Genomic DNA, 16,486 nt, shown 5'->3' with positions numbered 1-16,486 from the left:
GAAGGAAGGAAGGAAAAGGGACGGATAGAGAGTAGTAGTAGTAGTAGTAGTAGTAGTAGTAGTAGAAGTAGTAGTCTTGACTTTACTACAATTGTTCTTATGTTTGTCAACGGGTTAAAGTTGTTTAGTTGTAAGAAAATAGCGACAGTATAGTTGTAATAAAAATAGTTTCAAGACACCCCCACTCTTCCCATGTTGAATAATAATTTTGAAATAATAACGTTAATATTTCAGTGCGCAGGTCTAAATCTGCAAAAGAAGCGATTTGTTTTTATGTGTTTACGTTATTATGGGTTAATATGTATGCGCGCATGCGCAAGCGGGTGTCGTAAATCGGAAAGTGGGGGTCATCACTCGTTACAAGGCCATTTGAGTTTAATAATTATATATATATATATATATATATATATATATAATCCTATACATTTTGCTGTTTTGTGTATTGATATTCATATTAAACGCATTCTTTTTCTATTTAGTTAAAAAACAAACACAACTTTGTTACGTATGAGTCGTGAAATTGCATTTGCTAATTTGCATATTTTGTTTTTACTATTCACTTAAATTTTTTCCCTATTATTTTTTTTCGGTTTATTATGTGATAATCATCTGTGTAATCATATTCATGCAGATATTCTACATAATGTAAATTGGATAATATTTGCGTAAAACGGTTATAGTAAACAAAATACCTTTTATATGTATTTATGTATGCGTATATATATATATATATATATATATATATATATATATATATATATATAGCATTTATATAGCTGTATATATATATATTATTTATATATGTTTAAAAGTTTTGCCTAACAGACTATTCTACTAGTTTTTGCTCTACGATATGAAGCTTAATATACACTCGCAACCATTCGAAACTTTATATTTAGGGAAAAATCTGTGCAAAAGAGTGAAAATTAAAAATATGCAGTTTGCAAGGTGATGGTCGAACGACGGCATTAAGAATATGCATGTGTTACGTAATAGTTATTGTTTCATGTTTTAATTTTTTCCTTGATGCAAAATGTCTCCATAGCCCAGGCATTAACGTCGAAGGAATAAGTAAAACGTTTGGGTTCGATTTTTTACGTTGGTTTAAACCTTTTGAAACCATTAGTATATATTGTGTCCAATATAATATAATAAATACGAAATCTGCATTCATCAAAATATCATATTAAAGTTTATTTTAGGACTGGGAAATGCCTGACAACCTTCTCATATATATATATATATATATATATATATATATATATAAGAATCACGTTCGTTTACACACCAATTCTCACCAGATCACCGACGTTAAGCAACGTTGAGCCTAGCCAGTACAAGATGGGAAACCATGAGGTGTTGTATGTACCGCGAGGTAAAATACCATGTTGAGAAACTGGCGCGGGCTATCCTTCTCTCAAGGGTAGATGGGACTCTTTTAAAACGTGGTAGTTATCCCGTCTCGTGAGGGCGCCACGATACAAAATACCCTTGGTAGTTCTGGCGCAGCATCAAGTATTTAACTACCCACAAGATGCGAATTATACAACAAACTTGTGTAGTGAGTTCAGTCTCGGCTACAGCCGCGCTGGATACACACACACACACACACACACACACACACACACACACACACACACACACACACACACACATATATATATTTATATACATACATGTATATATACATACAGATACATATCATATATACATACAAAGAAATATCATATATACATACATATATATATCAGAAATACATATATATATATATATATATATGTACATACAGATATATATCATATGTACATATATATAAATATATATATATAAATATATATATATACATGTATGTATATACATATATATATATATCATATATACATGCATATATATATATATATATATATATATATATATATATATATATAAAGAAGCTAGCGAGTGTTGGAATCGACTGGTACCACACAAAAGTTCAGAAGTGTCAAGGAGTGTAAAAAGACCGAGAAGAGCAATAACTAACTATACTTCTACTTGCGAAGAGAACTGACCCCTGATGGACGCTTGTTGCCACCTAAATTTGACATTGAGCTGCATTCATAACGTTGTCTGAAAACGAACACGTTTACACACGGGCCCCACAAAAACGTTGTAGTCTCAGTCACAAAGCAGACAAAGAATAGGAAAAAACTTCAACTCTCATTGTTGTTGTTGTTGTTGTTGTTGTTGTAGTAGTAGTAGTAGTAGTAGTAGTAGTAGTAGTAGTAGTAGTACAGCGAAATGTTTTTACTCATTTTCTCCCATCGCCTCTTTTCTCAGTGCGACTGTAACGTCCCTCGTGTGATCGTCTTTTCAATCGTGCTGTTGAACGTCATCCACGTGTCTGGAACGTTTTTTTCATCTTTAACGTGCCCTCGTTTTTGTAGTTTTGATTTTTACTTACAGGTGAAGTCATTTCTCATACATTTCCATATGTCCCTCTGCGCTATGTTACACTATTTCTGACATTATAAACAGATATTTTGTCTGACATGCGAGTGTAGGGGGCAATTTATTTATGTATTTATTTATGTATTATAAAAATTGCCCCGGACAAGGCATGAAGCCACGTAATCTAAGGAGATTGAAAACAAAAACGAATAATGTTTATCGTAAATACAGGATATTTCTATTGATCTAAGCCTTTAAAAGAGTAGAGCTATGGCTAGAGGCCAGCAGTTGAGGTGTTCCACAATTTTACAGTTCATAGAACGAAGCTACTGAAGCAGGAAGCTGTATTATAATGCGATACAAAAAACAGCGGGTTGGTGAATATCTCCAGAGGAAATAGAAACTCAAAAAGTGTTGGTATGTCTTTAAAAAAAAGTCGACCATTTATGAATCGCAGACATTCTGTTGTACTATTCTTCAGGCCAAGGTATCAGTGTAGTATCTCTTCTAGTGCTACACTCCACATGTTCTGTTTTCGGTCAGAGGAGAACTCCTTCATGACTGAGACATTTTTTATTGTTTCTATCTGGAGTGTCCCTTTTGGAGGAAGCTGGATTTTCTCCACATTAAAAACTGACCTTGTTTCCAACTCTGCCCTCGTGGGGAGGCAAGTAAATAGAATCACTAAACAGGGCCGATATGTCGTATGAACGAGATAGTTGATTCACTTTGTTGTTGTTCGCCCTCTCCCCCCTTTTTTTCGCCTGCCGTCATTGTGCAAATCGAGAAGGCCTTGATAGATAGGAATCAATCGATAAACTGTAACCATGGCGACGTCGAACGACTGACGTCATCGGCCGCATGACATCGACAGAAAGCGCCACCTGTCGGATTTTTAAAAAAATCAAAAGAAGAAAAGAAAGTAAAGAAAGAAAGACTGGTAAATTTCATTGACGATGTTGAAAACTTCAGTGTCGTGGGAGGTCGTAATGGAAAATAAGGAGTTTAAGGAACAGAGAAGGGGTGGGTGATATTGTTGTTTGTGGTGAAAGGGTATTTTTCTCTGGTTCTTCTGTTCTTCTAAGTGTCATCGTCAATTAGATTGATTGGTTTACACCTACGGATCTATTTTGTACCTCGTGATCCTGAAGAAAGTCTTTAAAAGCCCCCGTGACATTGGATATATTTTGGCTGTCGGGTCATTGGAATTTTCTCATAAAATGTAATATTGCTTTGTTTTATTGCATGTGGCAATCCATAGCAATTCGACTTCTTCCATTTAGTTCCTCATAATTCACCTCCTCACTCTTTTTTCTTAATCATCATCATCATCATCATTTTTCCTCATTTTCATTATCATTTTCTTCTTCTTTTTCCACTATTCCACTTCCATTCTTTCTCCTCCTCCCCTTTCTTCTCCCCCTCCATCTTCATCATCTTTCATTATAATCCTTCTCATTCTTTTCCGCCTTCTTATTCCTCGTCATGTTTTCATTCTTCTGATTATTATTCCCTTTCTTCACCTCCATCTTCATCATCCTCATCATCATTACAATTATCATCATTCTCCTCTTCTTCTTCTCACTCCTTTTATTAAATTATCATGATTATCATGAACATCACCCCCTTATTCTTTTTCTTCTTCTTCCATCTTCTTTTCTCCTACTCCTCCCCTCCTCCTCCTCCTCCTCCTCATCATCATCATCATCATTATCATCATCTTCTTCTACTTCTTCTACTTCTTCTTTCTCCCTCCTTTTTCATCATCATCCTCCCTCCTCGAATATAATCATCATCATCATCATCATCATCATCATCTTTCTCCCTACTCGTATATCATCATCATCATCATCATCATCATCATCATCATTGCCATCATCATCATCGTCTTCATTTTCTTCTTCTTCGTCTTCTTCTTACCTACTATTTCATCATCCTCATCATCATCATCATCATCATCTTGCTTCCTCCTCTTATATCATCATCATCATCTTCATCATCATCATCATCATCGCCACCTTATTGTTCTTCTTCTTCGTCTTCTTCCTCCTCCTCCCTCCTATATCATCATCACCATCATCATCATCTTTCATTTACGTTCATTTGTTTTCGTAAACATCTTCATATCCATTAATTGCTGCTTCTTTTTTTCTTCCTGTTTCTTTGTGTTATAAACTTCTTTCTCGACTTAATATTTCTTAATATATTCTGCCTCAAATTCATTTAATCCTTTTAGTCATTCTTTCTTCTTCCTCCTCTTTTTTATTTTCTCACATTCTTATTTTCTTCCTTTTCTCCTCTTTTTTTCTTTTTTATTATTTCTTTCCCTTTATCGATTTGTTCTTCTTCATTCTTGCTATCTTTTACTTCTGTTTTTTCTTATAAATATTTGGAGGGTCTTATTATTTCTTCTTTGTAATTTTTTCTTATTTCTTCCCTTTCTTTTTCTTCTTTTTTCTTTTCGTCACTTTTTCTTCTGTCGCTTTTCTTTTCTTTTTCTCTTTTTTTCTTTTTCTTATCTTCTCTTTTTATTTGTTGTTCTTCTTCTCTCTTTATACTATTTATCTTCGCCATTTCTTCTTCCTGTCTTTCTTCCCTTTTCTTTTTCCTTGTGCTTGTACTTCTTTCTCTCATTTCTTCTTTTTCTATTTCTGCTTTGTTTCTATTTTGTTTCTTTTCGTTCTTTTGATATTAACTTTTTCGTTCTTTTTTATCAAGCTTTCTTTTTATTTATTATCCTTCTCTACTTCATCCCCAGCTCTTCTTCTGTTTTCTTATATCCTCTTCTTATTTTTCTTTTTCTCTTTCTTCATTTTCTTTTTTAGTCATCTAAATAATTGTATTATATGTATTCTATTTAAATACATCGAAAACATTTAAGAAGTTCCATCTCCTTTTCTATACATACTATTATATACGAGCCAGTTTGTGTGTGTGTGTGAGAATTCATTCCTCATTTCGAATTTATATGTCTGGCAGTGTTCTTGGATATGTTTTAGTAAAGAAACTCAACCGGAAAGTGTCTAACATAGAACAAATCCTATCATAAAAATAGTATGTCTTTCTTATAGATAAAAAGAGGCATTTTTACAGGAAACTATTATACGTTACAGGGAGATAATAAAATGGCTTTTTATTCAAGGTGTAGGAAAGTTTGATAAATTCCTGATTCCGTAGAAACGAGTTTAAGCTTTCAGCGTTGTCATTTTGGATACCGAAGAATAAATTTCGCCGTTCGTTACATATGCAGTCTTTACCTGTTTATATAATCCTCCCACTCCACCACCACCACCACCACCACCACCACCACCACCACCACAGCAACTATCATCATTATCATCACCACCATCACCACCATCGTCATCGTCATCATCATCATCATCATCATCATCATCATCATCACCCGCATCATCATCATCATCATCATCATCATCATCATCACCACCACCACCACCACCACACCACCATCATCATCATCACCATCGTCGTCGTCGTCATCATCATCATCATCATCATCACCACCATCGCCATCATCATCATCATCATCCACTTTACATAAGCTGCGGTCGCTCCTCTGTTGGGAAGGCGTTTCTTTGCCCACAGTATCATAGACGCATACCCACATATACGCACTTAAATATTAACGCACACACGTGAGAGCACTCAGTTAATTAACTATTAAACAGTTCTGTCTGCCGACCAAAAGTAAATAAATAAACTTAATTAACTACTGCAAACATTTCTTACCAAACTTAATACAATAAAAAACAAAAAGTAGTTACTTGTATTAGTAACTTTGTAATTAGTTTAATTGAGCGCCGAGTTATACTTTCAAATCAGTGGGGGTACTTTCTCACTCTTAAACTTACGACTCAAGTTCTTTGACAGCTAATGAACTCCTCTAGTTCTGTAAGCACTCTAAAACTATGAACTAACATGCTTGCATTCCTATCTACGTTTACAACAAATGCCAGCAATTATTTCTTTCTATATAAAACTATGCGAACATTTCACGTGGAAAATTTATTTCGGAAAACCCGGCGTTTATGTAAAACAATGATGTTGTGCTGCTTCTCAATTGACTATAACATGACCGTTGTCATGTTTAATGTCAGTAAGTTCTTGCTACGCCGTTCTCTTCAATAATTCACCCCCACACAAGTTCCACTTCCTTACCAACGTTTTTGGGAGTGCAAACTTGGCGTTGGTTGGGAAGCTATTTGTCGTAGTGACCTCAGGAGCTAAGCCAGCGGGGGATTCGTCTCCTGGTAGACCACTCCTGCAGGAGAGGTGGACTGGTAGAGGTCAGGATAAGAGCACCCCACCTACCTTCAGCGAAGTTTGGCGTGGGGCCAGCACCTTCACCCCAAAAGGAAATCTTCTCGCTATAAAATCATCTACAAAAACACGAAAAGCTCCGGTTATTGGAGAGGAAGGTCCTGCACCTGCAGAAAATATAACGTTTTGGGATCAAAGCAGAAAAGACGAGAGAATATAAACGGTTAAGAGAAAATTAAGAAAAAAAACATACATTTTCCTGTATCATCAAGAAAAATTGTAAAACAATTACTTTTTAATTATTTGAAAGCTGCAAACTTAAACTGAAAATTACAGTCACTTGTGACTCATTAGTTAAATATAATTTTAATTGAATTTTAATAATGCATTTAAATTATCGCGGTGTTTTCCCGATAAAAATATACTCTCTTTTAATTGCCCATATCAAAATTTAAGATCATGTTTGATTTTCTGGATAAGAATAGTTACCTATGGAAACTTACTTTAATTCCATCGGTGAAATCATTGATAAACGGAAATAAATAGTCAGTACTATGACTGATGGGCTTTATTGTGTGGCGTTTTCATATCATGTGACTTATAGTGACATTGTTTTAAGAAGTATGGTGTGGTTTGCTTGAAGCATTGCTAAAGAATGAAAGGTGTTTTTGAAGGTTTACCATGCAGGAATGTAGAGTCATTATATGCAGATAAATAAATAAATAAATAAATAAATAAATAATGAATAATTTAATATTTTTTATATTATATTTTATTTATATTTATTCATTTATTTACTTGAATTTTTTTTCCAACTGTCGATGGTACTTATTCCAAAGGTCCTTTCGGGTAAAACTCATCATCAGTAGACAAACACATCCTCTCTCTTGGCTGTACATTTTAAATTGGCTGTTTTGTTTAGGTTTTTAATATAAACGCGCAAAAATTAATTCTGTTACATGCTCAGGCGGATTTTTTTCTCGTCTATATATTTTCTGATCAAGGCGACATGAAAATATTGAATTATTTATTATTTATTTATTTATTTATTTTTTTTTTTTTTTCATAACAACTGTACATTCCTGCATTGCAAACCATTCAAAATCTGTTTTGGCATTGTTTTTATTTAACGTTGGTCATGTTCAACGACGCTGCAGTTAGAGCCAAAGTGTTGGATCACTCTACTCTTTTCATCGTACATTTTCATGGCAGTTGAAGCTGTTTTACTCCCCCCACCACCAACACAAAAAAAAACATTACTCTAAATAATAATTCGAAGAGAGTAACTTATTTGTTGGATTTTTAATTTGTTATGGCGGAAAAGTTGGATTGCTCTTATTTCACAGAATCGAGTGAAATAGAAAAAAGTATAGATTTTACAAATGTCCATCGTACAGAAGAGACTATTTATAGCTTTAACCGAAATTCATATATGCCAATAAATGAAAAGAGAGTTCGGTTCCAAGTTAGTCAGACATTCGACAGTTAGTGATGAGGGTTGAGCAGGAAAATTGGCGCATAACGCCTAACGATGATTGATTGGTATCAAAAGTTAAAAAAATAAAATGGCGTCACATATACCGACCACGAAGATAACTAAAAGAAAACAACTAAACACCATCATATGTACTATTATTAATATACAGAGATGTTCACATTCTGTTTAAAAATCCTTCTATACTGAGGCAATTCTTTATTTTTTGTTTCAATTCTAGATTACCTTTTTTGCTGAGAAATTAACCTTGTATCTAATTTTGTTCTCGTAAGGATACACATACATAGGATCGAAAATTTCAATGGATAATCTATTAACACAATATATTTACTTGTCGAAATAATTTTAGCTTCCATCTGTTTTTTATTTTGTTTTTGATTTTACCACTATCGATTTTTGAAAGTAAAAGTGCAATTAAATCATTCATCGTTGATCGTTTGTGTAGCAAGAAAAAAAAAACCTCTTGTGGTCCACTTTCTCCTCAGGTCATCCAGTAGATGTTAGGTTAGTGATTTCTTCCCTCAGTCTTTTTATACTTTTTTTTTATTGTTTGGCATGTTTGTATTGTTGTTGTTGTTATTACTATTATTATTATTATAATCATCATCATTATTATTATTATTATTATAATCATCATTATTATTATTATTATTATTATTATTATTATAATCATCATCATCATTATTATTATTATTATAATTATAATCATCATCATTATTATTATTATTATTATTATTATTATAATCATCATCATCATCATTATTATTATTATTATTATAATCATCATCATCATCATCATTATTATTATTATTATTATTATAATCATCATCATTATTATTATTATTATTATTATTATTATAATCATCATCATCATCATCATTATTATTATTATAATCATCATCATCATCATTATTATTATTATTATAATCATCATCATCATCATTATTATTATTATTATTATTATAATCATCATTATTATTATTATTATTATTATTATTATTATTATTATTATTGGCTCAATTTGAGCTTTCACACAAATAAGCAAACGATCTGATTGGAGACCTGTGGTGTTCTCTGGAAGCTGAGTGACAACAAGTCTCCCCAGACGTCCAGCTCTCTTCTACTCCTTCGATAGCATTTGCAAATAAATTTGCATCATCGCAACAGCCTCTTACCATCGATTTCTCGCTGGCAGTGGCCATTGGTTTATACTGGAATTTTAGTGGCACTAAGCCTCCCCAAGATCCCAGTTCTCTTCGCACTTGTCCAGCGGAGGTCTGGCTAGTGCTCCCTCCTCGGTCTTTCCATTCTCCTTCATATTATTATTATTACTATTATTATTATTATTATTGTTATTATTATTATTATTAATTAATTTATTTCCTCACGAAAGTAAAATGTGACACAACATCGATTTTAATGTGAGAGAAAAGAAGCTCACCTAAAATGCTGCATACTGAATCTAGGCAAACATAAAACTCCCCTTACTATGGAAAGGGTTTCCTTCCATTGACCAAGGACAAATTAACATACGTGTTGCATCAGAACAGATACCCCACTGAGATCTTAGCCCGAAGGCCAGATACTTATTTAATAATTGTCACATACCAACCTTTTCGCATTTGCTGCCTCCTTTCGGATAATTATCTCCAGTAATTCCTGATTGTATTGTTGGTATCGGCCGAAGATTGGAAAATTTAACCCACAGAAAAGTGTAAATTAGACGCGAATTTTACTTAATATTTCATCCGCTGTGTAAGCAGTCAGCGTATGAAGTCACAATGGATTAATAAAGTTTTTCCATCGAAATACCGCGTATGTACACGAGCTTAACAAGGAAAACGTGAAGATTTTGAGGTTATATCAGCCGAAAGGCTGCGTAAATAACGTTAAAAATTAGATCAGTTGTCCGAATAAACAAAATATTAGGTTGGTGCAAAAATCACGTCGTTTTAAACGGTCAACTTCAAAAACGACATTATTTTTGCACCAATATAACAATTCAAATAAACAATCATTTTTCTCAGAACGTCAAGAATATCAGAAGTTTGTTTTCAATCTTTATAACAATTGCAGACCACACGGCGTTGCCTGGTTGTAAAATAAGCATGTATATTCTAACCCACACAGAAACCGATATATGCGTATAAGAGTATTGTGTCTTTTTTAAAACCGTTCACTTCTTGTAAGAAAAAAAATGTTCGATCTGAGGTCGAAACCTGAAAGCAGAGCGTCGAGTACGATAACCATTAGACCAGAGGGAAACGGTCTTTAAAACGTGTTTTCAAACCTACTTATTCTAAGGATAAGTAATCTGTCATGTGGACAATTCACGCATTCGCATTCGTGAAACAGCAAACATATAAAATCTCCCATGCCCGAATTTTGCAATTTTGACCAATTAGTGGCCCCTATTTCTAGATGAAAACGGATTAAAAAGTTTTCCTTGCGTCTGAATACTCTTTATTCCAAATTTCAAGCCGTAGATCAAATATTCGTTGAGTATATAGGTTGAGACGTGTCCTCACGCATACATTCTTACTTTTATAGATATATTAGTTGCCCGAGTGTTTGTAGGTCTGTGTTAAAGAAGAAGGAGAAGAAGAAGAAGAAGAAGAAGAAGAAGAACAACAACAACAACAACAACAACAATAACAGCAACAAGAGGGTTTAGTAGGCAGGCAAGCTCGTACCCGTGACGCGAAGGCGGAAAAAAGTGAAGGTGTGTGTAAGGTGTTGGTTGAGCAAAGGAAAAACAGAAAATTGCGAGCGCAAAAAATGTGGTAATAAGTAGGCAGTCTAGAACCCGCATCGCGAAGGAACAAAAGAAAGTGAAAGAAAGGTGACGTGTTATCTGTTGCGCCCATCGCTAAACAGGAGTTTAAATTACGGCTAGACAATCGAAAAGAGGCAGTGACTTTTTTTTTTTTTACTTCCGAAAATATCGGCAAATTAAGTGATTTCTCTCTGTAGAAAAGTGCCCCGTTGAGGAAGTAGTGTTTTTGGCCAATGTTATTTTGATATTTGTCGTCCGAAAAGTTCGAGCTACTAAATGATACCAATCTCGTGAAAATCCGTCGCATCTGTCGATAGATTCAAGTATACATACATACATACATACATACATACATACATACATACATACATACACACATTTAAACAGACAGATGAGATTTGTATAATAGATTAACTAGCAAGCCGCGTGGCGTTGCCTGGTCTGAAAATACGCACAAATATTATACTTTTATTAATACAGAAACTGAAACATGTGCATGCAGGTATTACGTTTTTGAACCGTTCATATCGTGTAAGTAAACGAAGAAAATATACTCGAGCAAAGATCGACACGAAAGACAATGAGTAAAATACGATAAACATTACAAAATGATCCACATTCAAGAAATATGTAAAACGGGTGTTAAATCGAATAATACACCGTGTTTTTTCTCTCCACCTTTCCCTAGCTCCTTTCTCCTATATCTTCCTCTTCATCTCTCTCGTTCTTTTCAACTCTCTTCCCTTGCTTTATCATTCAGTCTATCTTTTTTTTATTATTTCTATTCTTTGCTCACCATCCAATTCCGATCTTCATCGACACATTAAGTTCGATACCGCACATTTATTTCCGTTACCTTTAAACAAACATATTTTTAAAATAAGTGTCATATATATTTTTCTTGTCTTTTGCAGTTGATTTTCTGAAATATTACCAAATGGATACTATATAGAATCGGATGCTGAATATTTCAAAGATATTTGAAGAAACACATAAGGTAAGAAACTTCACTTTGTTATAGTTTTTAACTAGCCTGGGTGCCCGGCGTTGCGCGTGTGTTTAAGGGTGTGTTGAGCAAAACAAACAAAAAAGTGTCAGTAAAAGGGCAGGCTTGAACCCATACCACAAAGAAGGAAAAGAACGTGAAAAAACCTTACGTCTTTGCCGTTGCGTCCATGGCCAAACCAGAAGAGCCGAAGGTTTAAATTAAGGCTAGTACATCAAAAAGAGTTGATGACTTTCGAAAATATCGGCGAAAACAAAAACGACCTCCTCCCTGTAGAAAAGTGTCAACTTTATGGTGAAGGAAATAATGTTTTTAACCAATTTTTAAGTATCTGTAGTTCGAAGGGTCGGGCTTCGAAACGATACCTATCTCGTGAAAATCTGTCCCCTCTGCTGAAAATGTAAGGCAGATATACATACACACGTACATACATTTACAAAGAAAGATGAGATGTATATTATAGATTAATTTTATAATATTTCAGATGGTTTTCGGGAATCAGATAGCAAATTCTATTCCAATATCTACCTATCTACCTATCGATTGCTGTCTTTATTTCTCTCTCTCTCTCTCTCTCTCTCTCTCTCTCCATATATTTGTTTGGTTAGGAAGGTGGGTAGTCTCCCTATAGCATTAAAACAAGACCTCCAAAGGACAAATGAACCATTTTTCGGGGTCAGCGGCCAACTATCACCGCATGTGTTTCTGTGTATGACTGTGTGTGTTGGGGTGGAGGGGGCTCCTGTAAGCCGTGGTGAAGGCAACCCTTTTTTTTTTTACACGGTGGACACCACTTATCAAGGCCCGGAAGCCACTCATGGATAAGGGTTATTGCAAGTACATTACGTTAGTGTGGAGATTTGATGAAGTGTTTATTTAAGGGGGCGGTTCATTAGGAATTTGTTAACGTTGGACTTGAAGCCATCCAAGTTGTAGGCAGGTGGGAAGCAGGCAGATGGAACAGAGTTCCACAGGCGTGCAGTTCTAAGAAAGAAGCTTTGTTCATGGAATCCACGTTTTGATTTAGGCACAGATAAAGAGTGGGGGAGATTTTTCACAGTGGATTCAGCTAGACGGGTGTTTTTCATGAAAGATTGGCGAGGGGGGACCAGAGATTGGAGTTCAGACGAGCACCTGCTATGGAAATAACGATAAAACAAGGATAGGCTCGCAACGTCTCTTCTGTGGGAGAGAGGTTGCAGGGTACTGAAAAGGGCAACCCCCACTAAGCCATGAAGTCTATTTTGTACTCTATCAAGACAGGATAGGCTGTTTTTAGCAGCTCCTGCCCAGATATGGCAGCAGTATTCCATCCTTGGACGTACTAGGAGAAGTAAATCTCTACTTAAAAAAAAACAGTGAAGCGGGAGATCAGTACCCGCTATAAGCTGGTCTGCAGTTAAACTTGTTGCTGGTTATCTTGCTCTTGCTTGTTGGATCTCAACATTTTGAACTGAGAGAGAGAGACTTAGCTGTCGTACAAAGCTAAAACTCTGTAATATCATCTGTGTCTACATACACCCTCAGGCATTTGTCTATTAAAATGGTTCTGAGGCTATGGAATCATTTGTAGGCTCATGGAGTTTAAGTGTCTGAGGGAGTGGCACTCGTCTGGAAAAAGGTTGTAATCATCACATCATATATATATATATATATATATATATATATATATATATATATATATATATATATATATATATAAGCAGTGAGATCCTGCGTTGCCCAAGAGGTGTATCTTTCACACACCCATATTTTTATTGTCATAAAAATCGGTAAAATCACCCATTTTTCAATAAAATTGGATAATTGCCTGCTATAGTTGGAGACTCATCGCGGTTCACCAGGACGAAGCTTATATCTCTCTTGCACTGACATTGCCCATATTACCTAGTATTTTACATTGCACTGTAGAGAACCTATCGTTGATTTGACGAAATAATTTCATATATACAATGGCATGAATAAAATGATGAACTGCAGAAGTATAATGACTATTTCGATTATGTATTATCGATACTTATGGAAGACGTTTTGATACAACACATATCCAAGAACACGGCTAGATACATAAAGTATACTCGTGTGATATTTTATAAAAATCTGCCCAGCTATGTTCGAGTCGTTAGGGAAGGAGCACGCATGCACAGAGACACAGACACATACACACAGAAAGATATATTTTACATAGTACTAGACAGATGGGAGTAAATAGCTCGATAAATAAATTTATTTATCTGTCTGTGTGCAAATGAACATTTATACGTTTAAAAAAGCTATTGATTCAGCGTTGCTATGACTATGTGCTTAGCTCGTATATTAACGAACACCGCATATCTCCATGTTTGTGTTTCGATTCTAGCTGATTGCACCTAAAACTTCTCTCTCTCTCTCTCTCTCTCTCTCTCTCTATATATATATATATATATATATATATATATATATATATATATATGCATTAAATTTAAGAAATCGCTATTATACATTAGGCACAACATAATAATCAGGAGAGTATTGGCTAAAAATGGTAAATCAAAAATATGCATTATATATAATCGTATTTTATGACTAGACTACGTAAGGCACCCATTACAATATATAAAATGTTCTTCGCGATAAGATCACAGTGTATTATCTGTTCGGATTCTACATTTAAATTAAATCCTCTATTCTAAGGCATTTTCTTTTGCCTACTTCTGCACGTCCGATTTGGGGGAGCTGTTTCTACACAATATTAAACATGTTTTTGCATCACACTTTGCTTTCCTTGGGAAGCAAATAAACACCGACAACAAATACTCAATCTGAATGTATAAACACGTCGTATTTAAACGTATTTTTCGATTGGGCCAGGTTTTATAGCCTTGTAGTATATATATATATATAAATCCCTGAAACAGTGTTTCATGGTAAACAACTGATGATCCCTTGAAAAATAAATTATTGTTATTATAGTAAATTCGAGAGCGAGTTGATGCAGTGATGATATGTATATATATATATATACATATATATATATATATATATGTATATATACATATATATATATACATATATACATATATATACGCATATATGTATATATGCATATATATACACATATATACATTTATATATACATATATATATGCATATATTTGCATATATACATATATATACATATATATACATTTATAAATATATGTACATATATATACATATATACATTTATATACATATATATATATACATATATATATACATATATATATGCGTATATATTCATATTTATTCATATATTTATATATATATGCACATATATATACATATATATACATTTATATACATATATATACATATATATACATATATATATATATGTGTATATATTCATATATATACATATATACACATATATATACATATATATATACACATATATATATACATATTTATATACATATATGTATACATTTATATACATATATATATATATATATATATATATATATATATATATATATATATATATATATTCCAGGCTAACGTTTCTTTATATATATAATTATTTAAGGATTAAGGAAACACGGTTAACCAATATCAAAACAGATCCTAGTTAACCGATTTTCCTTAATCCTTAAATAATTCAACAAAATGAGTAAATTTATAGAAAAAAGTGTACATATTTATTTAACGTATTTTTAATAGTGTATATATAGACATTGAACAACCCAACCTTTCCATACACGCAGAGTTTCCTTCCCGATACGGGTAGCATTCTAGCACTGTTTCCTTTTCATTTTCATGATCGTTTTCTTTTTCATTTTTAGTATTTTTCCTTTTAATATCTTGAAGATGTCGGACGATAGGGACGAAACGTTGATCATTTCATGCATTCATTCGGTTTTTCCTTTTACAAAACGATCTATATATATATATATATATATATATATGTATATATATATATATATATATATATATATATATATATATATATAAAGAAATGTTAACCTGGTCCTTGCTAAAATATGTAACCATTTCGGAATTCCGGGTGATGTATGTTCTCTGCATTTATCTCGGAATTGTTCTTGTTTATTCTTTGGCCCCAACTTGTAAGTCGCCACATACTGTTTCGATAAAATAAACGTGTCGTTTAATATTGCGCAACCCTTGCTTTATAATTATACACTTTAGGTATCGATATATATATATATATATATATATATATATATATATATATATATATAATGTCATCCCCTTTAAGAAATTTGTTTCTTATTGTTGAGCAATCTAACGTGTAATAAATCGGTCAACTCATATGCGCAGATCGTCATATAATGATTAGATCAATCTGCCTGATCTTAAAAGCATTTAATAAGAATACATATTTAATTTCAACTGTATCTCTCGCGGTTTATGGTAGCGGAATGGTTCGGGTCCATGCTAATGAAGCCAGACATAACTTCTGTTGACGAGGTTCGAATCTCTCGACTGGTGATAATCGTGACATCCTGCACTGATGATTCCC

The 16,486-nt window shown here is 33.5% G+C and overlaps 1 protein-coding gene across 16 annotated transcripts in view; it reads left to right on the top strand.

Moving 5' to 3' along the window:
• LOC145263650 (5-hydroxytryptamine receptor-like) overlaps positions 1–16,486 on the top strand; it is a 1,538,699-nt gene that overhangs the window by 972,560 nt on the left and 549,653 nt on the right. For all 16 annotated transcript variants that reach the window (XM_080120518.1, XM_080120520.1, XM_080120516.1 and 13 more), the window contains one exon: positions 11,891–11,973. The gene's annotated coding sequence lies outside the window, so the exon portion shown is untranslated. The remainder of the gene's footprint in view (positions 1–11,890; positions 11,974–16,486) is intronic.

This window comes from Euprymna scolopes, chromosome 39 (genome assembly GCF_053919585.1).
Source record: "Euprymna scolopes isolate OS-2025 chromosome 39, ASM5391958v1, whole genome shotgun sequence".
Lineage (NCBI taxonomy): Eukaryota > Metazoa > Mollusca > Cephalopoda > Sepiida > Sepiolidae > Euprymna > Euprymna scolopes.
Note: the sequence above shows the minus strand (reverse complement) of the source record. Positions and strands in the feature narration are given on the sequence as shown.